Genomic DNA, 5,997 nt, shown 5'->3' on the forward strand with positions numbered 1-5,997 from the left:
CAACTCTAGTGGGAAACACTCAAGCACCCCCCCCCTCCCCTCTATAGTTCTGATCTCTTCCCATATGATTACCACGCTTTCGACTTGTAGGGTCGACGATTCCTGTCGGATGAAGATATGCAGCAGCGAGTTGGGGACTTCTTCGCGCAACAGGATACGGTGTTTTAGCTGAAGGGTACCTTCGACCTGCTGCATCAGTGGGATGAGTGCCTCAGTACTCGCGGCGTTTTCGCCCCACTGGCGTACTGTTTCTGGACTGCACGGCCTTCGAAAAGAAACTTTTTGATCGCCCCTTATCCCTCCCGATATTGTTTGACCTTAATCTTAAAACAAGTTGGCCAACGGCCTTGCCGCAGTGGTAACACCGGTTCCCGTCAGATCACCGAAGTTAAGTACTGTCGGGCTGGGCTAGCACTTGGATGGGTGACCATCCGGTCTGCCGAGCGCTGTTGGCAAGCGACGGGCACTCAGCCCTTGTGAGGCAAACTGAGGAGCTACTCGATTGAGAAGTAGCGGCTTCGGTCTCGGAAACTGGCATAAGGCCGGGAGGGCGGTGTGCTGACCACATGTCCCGCCATATCCGCATCCAGTGATGCGTATGGGCTGAGGATGACACGGCGGCCGGTCGATACCCTAGGGCCTTCATGGTCTTTTCGGGAGGAGTTTTAAAACAAGTTTCGAAAGCTAACTCATTAACGTACAATAAGTTATGTCGCATCCGGTGTTGACAAATTCGAGTTCTGGAGGCGGAAAGAACGTTCGTCTCCAGCGTATAATAAGGAAAGCGAGGGCTAATAGTCATGGAAAGTTCTTTATCACCAAAGCGCCAACATCTTGCGTTAAATTGCGAAACAACTTATTGTGTCACATGAATTGCGGGCATATGCTACTGTAGAAACAAGCTATTTGAGTAGGTACGTCATGGCACTGACATTCAGCGTCTGCCTTCATTTCATTCTGTAACACGGTTGTGGATAAACATTCACTACACAGTTGTTGATGTAATACACATTTGCATCGTTATGACTTGATATGATGTCGTACCAGGCAGAAAAAGAGCAAACTACATCCATTAGGAAGTTGCGAGGCAATGCAAGAGCCTCACAATACTTACTGACTGAATATAAGACTGAACTTGAGTGTTTTAACTAAGTCTCCGCCATTGCTCTCCTAAGTAATTTGTGGAAACTACGAGCTGCTGTAATTAAGATAGTAAATTATGGTACTCCATATCTCCTCTTTCCGGGTATAAGCTAAGTCTTCTCCAGTTTCGCCACCTTGTCAAGTGGTTCAAATGGTTCTAAGCACTATGAGACTTAACATCTGAGGTCATCAGTCCCCTAGACTTAGAACTACTTAAACCTAACTAACCTAAGACCATCACACACATCCATGCCCGAGGCAGGATTCGAACCTGCGACCGTAGCAACAGCGCGGTACCGGACTGTAGCGCCTAGAGCCGCTCGGCCACCGCGGCCGGTGCCACCTTGTCATTCTGGCCGCTGATCTTCTGCTGGAAGACTTAGCTGTGCCTTGGGGTCCTGGTCTCTCTATTATATTCAGTGAAATATTTGTTTTACTAGGAAAAAGATGGTCGACCTGCTCGTGTAGCATTACGCGCAGCGCGCTAGCTGTCGGGAGAGGAAGATGAGCAAAATCCGGATCGAAGATGCGCACCTGATTAACGACCGTGCCTGATGCACTGGCGAGTATGGGTGTGGCTTTATGCTCGTTCAGGCAAATGCTGGGCTAAGTCCCAATGAATGCATCATAAAATACGTTACACAAACAATTGAAATGCGATCACATACATAATAAAAGCTACATATTCACAGACAGGTGGAGCGCACAACTTTTCCGCCTTAGGTAACTGATAACTGCACCGGCCGCAAATTTTCAGAGATAAGGGAAAATAATGTGTGCATGCGACCGAAGAGGACACTGCAACTAAACTGATGGAACTAAAACACAGAGTGCGGCATCAAACACGAAGATTGCGACTCGCCCCATGATATTAATTTTCTTATAAAATCAGGTCTCGTTGTTGACAGTATACAGGGCTAAGACACACAGGAACTGATGACATTAGCTGCCAGTGGGCACTGATTTAAGTCAACGGGGAGTTGAAAATTTGTGCTGGACTGGGATTCGAAGCCTAGGTATCCTGCATACTAGGCAGATGCGCTTACCACTCCATCCGGAAACAATGGTCATCCACAACTGCACGAACTGCCTTAGCACGCTTCCCGTAAAACTCAAATTCTCAACTTATCCACACACATCTGATCCCCCTTGCCCATTATCCTCATTACTCGCGGCATTTCGCCGATTTCCGTAAGAGTTTGAGCGTGGCGTGCAACCAAATTGAAGAGACCATTCGTCGTTCTTGCCATAATGACGTATGTGGTGTCTGTTTCGGAGTTGTCCAATAACAGACAAGGGGCATTATATCAGTAACTTGTGGATAAGATGAAAGTTTGGGTCTCACGGGAGACATGCTAGGATAGTTCGTGCAGTTGCAATTACCACTGTGTCTGGATCGTTCAGTGGTCGCCGGCGCAGTAGCTCAGCACTTTCGTTCACAGGGTTAGCTGCCCTCTGCAGAAAAGATACTGAGTGAATGAATCAACGATGAACTTGAACAGGTGTTAAGGGACGTACGTCCCGAACAAATGCAACGAACAATAACGAACAAAATGAGATTAAAAAAAAGTGGTCAGCGTATCTGTCTACTAAGCAGGAGACCTGGGTTCGATTCCTGGTCCGGCACAAATTTTCAGGATTCCCCATTGATTTAAATCAGTTCCCACATGCAACTAATGTCATTAACTCCTTTGTGACTTAATTCATAGTGGCTGCAGAAGCAAATTGGTGTCTGTTCTTTTGGACATGTTCGAAAGAATAGATACATGTATAATATACAGCTTGTTTGTACTCTGCATCGACTACACACAACAACACGATGGAGAGAATCTGCTGTAAATTGGACCTGTCTGCCTAACAAGAACTAGTAAACTGTGCATGAGTGTCTGTATAAAATTTTTAGCTTAAATCTCTGTATTCTAATTCATTGATAAATCCTTGTCATGCTCGAAAAGCGTTGTTGCTACACAAATAAAGCTGTTGAAATAGTTTGCGCTGTACGACAGAAAATATGCAGAGAGAAAATTCATTAATTTTTCTTTTTAAAAAGCTTGTTCCGAGGGCCCGAACAATATCGAGACTCAGTTTTATTAATGAAAAAAGTAACTGTTTTCTAGCCTCCAATACTATCGTACAGTATCCTCTTTGGAGTCGCACAAGCGGCAGTTGCGCCTACATTGATCCATGAAAGCGTATCACAGGGCTATTTCTGCATATTGCGAGTACATAAATGGACTCTGGGGGCAGCGCTCTTTTCAGTCTGTGGGTCATTGTTTGAGGCATCAGAGCACATTATGCCGACGTGTCGGAGCGAAGTTATTGCTTTGTGTGACTGCGACTGGAGAAAGGCAATAAGAGCGCCATCCGTCATCCTAATGGGAGACACTTTTGCTGCGGGGAATATTAAGCAGTCCTCTCGCAACAATGCTTCCGTTATTAATTCTATTAGCAGCATTAAAATTCAGGGGCGACGCTCGATACGGCTAGGGGGTCGTACGGGAGAGGAGTCAACACGTGGCCGGCGACAGCACCGTGTCTGTGCGATTCGCTGAACGAACTTAGGGTGCTGAGGAAACGCGCAGCAGTCAGACGCTAATAATCCGTTTGTTCCAAATCTAGATGTCAACTGCTGTGTGGCTGTCACCAGTGCTAAAACACATAAAAATACATTTAGATAAAACACAAGCATGAACCAAAACTTATACAGGGTCCGGCATAAAAAACTCCCCGATTACAAAGTAACGTGCAGCAGACAGTAGAAGGAGCAGAGTGGTGGGGGGCGCGTCGTTACGTAGCTGTCTACGTGCCGTTTTCAGTGTACGCCATGGCGTGGTCTGGTGAACATCGTGCCTTCGTAGTGGAAGATTTTATTCAAAATGGCGAATCGCCTATTAATACTCAACGTGCTTTTCGCGTTCGCTTTGCGCTCGGACGACGGGACCCTGTTCCCGATAAGAAAACAATTTATTCTTGGGTTGCTAACTTTCGTGAGACAGGTTCCGCATTAAAAAGGAAACCACCTGGACGACCACGGACTGCAACAGGCCCCGGAAATGTTGATGCAGTTAGAGCTTCAGTTCAACAATCTCCTCGACGATCCGCTAAAAAGCATGCGGCAGCATTACGGATATCTGATCGAAGTGTGAGAAGAATCTTGCATCGAGATCTTAAAATGCATCCTTACAAACTTGTAACTACGCAGGAACTGAGTGAACGAGACTGTTGTGTCCGTGTAAGTTTGTGCCAAGACCTTCTTCGGAACATTCGTCCCAACGATATTGTGATTTTTTCTGATGAAGCACACTTTCACCTTGCCGGAACAGTGAACAGCCAAAATTGCAGGTACTGGTGTGAACACAATCCCCAAGAACTTCATCAACGACCACTTCATAGCCCTAAAGTAACAGTATGGTGTGCTGTTTACAATTCCGGAGTGATCGGTCCTTACTTTTTCGAAGAAAATGACAGGAATTTAACCGTCAACAGTGAACGCTATTGTGCCATGTTCCGCGACTTTCTCCAACCGCAACTAAGGGAGCTTTTTGGTGAAATAGAGAACGTGTGGTTCCAGCAAGATGGTGCTACAGCCCACACAGCGCGGCAGTCACTGGCATTGGTGAAGGAAATGTTTCCTGGACATGTGATCTCGTTGCGTGGAGACATTGGCTGGCCCCCACGATCGCCGGACTTAACGCCCTGTGATTTCTTTCTTTGGGGCTATTTAAAAGCAAAAGTTTATGAACAACGTCCACAATCTTTACGAGCCCTGAAAGAAGCAATTACACAAGAGGTTGAAGCTATTCCACCTGAAATGACTCAAAGAGTAATGAATAACTTCAGGGAAAGATTCAATCAGTGTGTCGACAGTGCAGGAAGCCATTTAAGGGATGTTTTATTTAAAAAGTAAGACCATAAGAGTATTTTCTAAAATGGCATAATATGTACTTTTATTTAGTATAAATAAAATTGTTCTACCTTATTTGGTTTTGTTTTTATTAGCTTTCCTTAAAGGGGAGGTTTTTCTGCCGGACCTTGTAGTTGTATCAGCTTCGTGCAAGAGCAGACGCTAAAGCAACATACTTGTAAGATGTAAGTTAAATCACCATTATTGTTCATCTATACAAATAGCTCCTACTAGAATATCCATGACAGTATTTCAGTTCACACTGATGCCGTTGTTTACAAGTGAACGCAATAATGGTGTGCAAAGCATTCTATACCAATGTTTTGATTCGTGCATGTCTTTTGTTGTCAATTGTCATGTATTCCTATATATCATTAACACTAATGATAGCCTCACAGTGGCTGAAATCTAGATCTTCAATAAACAGAATGTTAGCGACTGATTGAAACTTCCTGGCAGATTAAAACTGCGTGCCGGACCGAGACTCGAATTCGGGACCTTTGCCTTTCGCGGGCAAGTGCAAGAGTTTCATTCTAGAAACATCCCCCAGGCTGTGGCTAAGCCATGTCGCCGCAATATCCTTTCTTCCGGGAGAAACCTTTCTGCAAGGTTCGCAGGAGAGCTTCTGTGAAGTTTGAAAGGTAGAAGACGAGGTACTGGCGGAATTTAAGGTGTGAGGACGGGGCGTGAGTAGTGCTCGGGTAGCTCAGTTTGTTGAGCAATTGCCCGCGAAAGGCGAAGGTCCCGAGTTCGAGTCTCGGTCCGGCACACAGTTTTAATCTGCCAGGAAGTTTCATATCGGCGCACAGTCCGCTGTAGAGTGAAAATTTCATTCTATTGATTGATCTGATTGATATACATTTTCTCAACCGTAAATACAGGGCTATTACAAATGATTGAAGCGATTTCATAAATTCACTGTAGCTCCGTTCATTGACATATGGTCACGA

General features: G+C 45.4%; 1 pseudogene; it reads left to right on the forward strand.

The window, feature by feature from the left end:
• The first annotated feature begins 337 nt into the window (after positions 1-337).
• Positions 338-455, forward strand: LOC126189745 (5S ribosomal RNA; annotated as a pseudogene).
• The last annotated feature ends 5,542 nt before the right edge of the window (positions 456-5,997 follow it).

Source organism: Schistocerca cancellata, chromosome 5 (assembly GCF_023864275.1).
Source record: "Schistocerca cancellata isolate TAMUIC-IGC-003103 chromosome 5, iqSchCanc2.1, whole genome shotgun sequence".
NCBI classification, from domain to species: domain Eukaryota; kingdom Metazoa; phylum Arthropoda; class Insecta; order Orthoptera; family Acrididae; genus Schistocerca; species Schistocerca cancellata.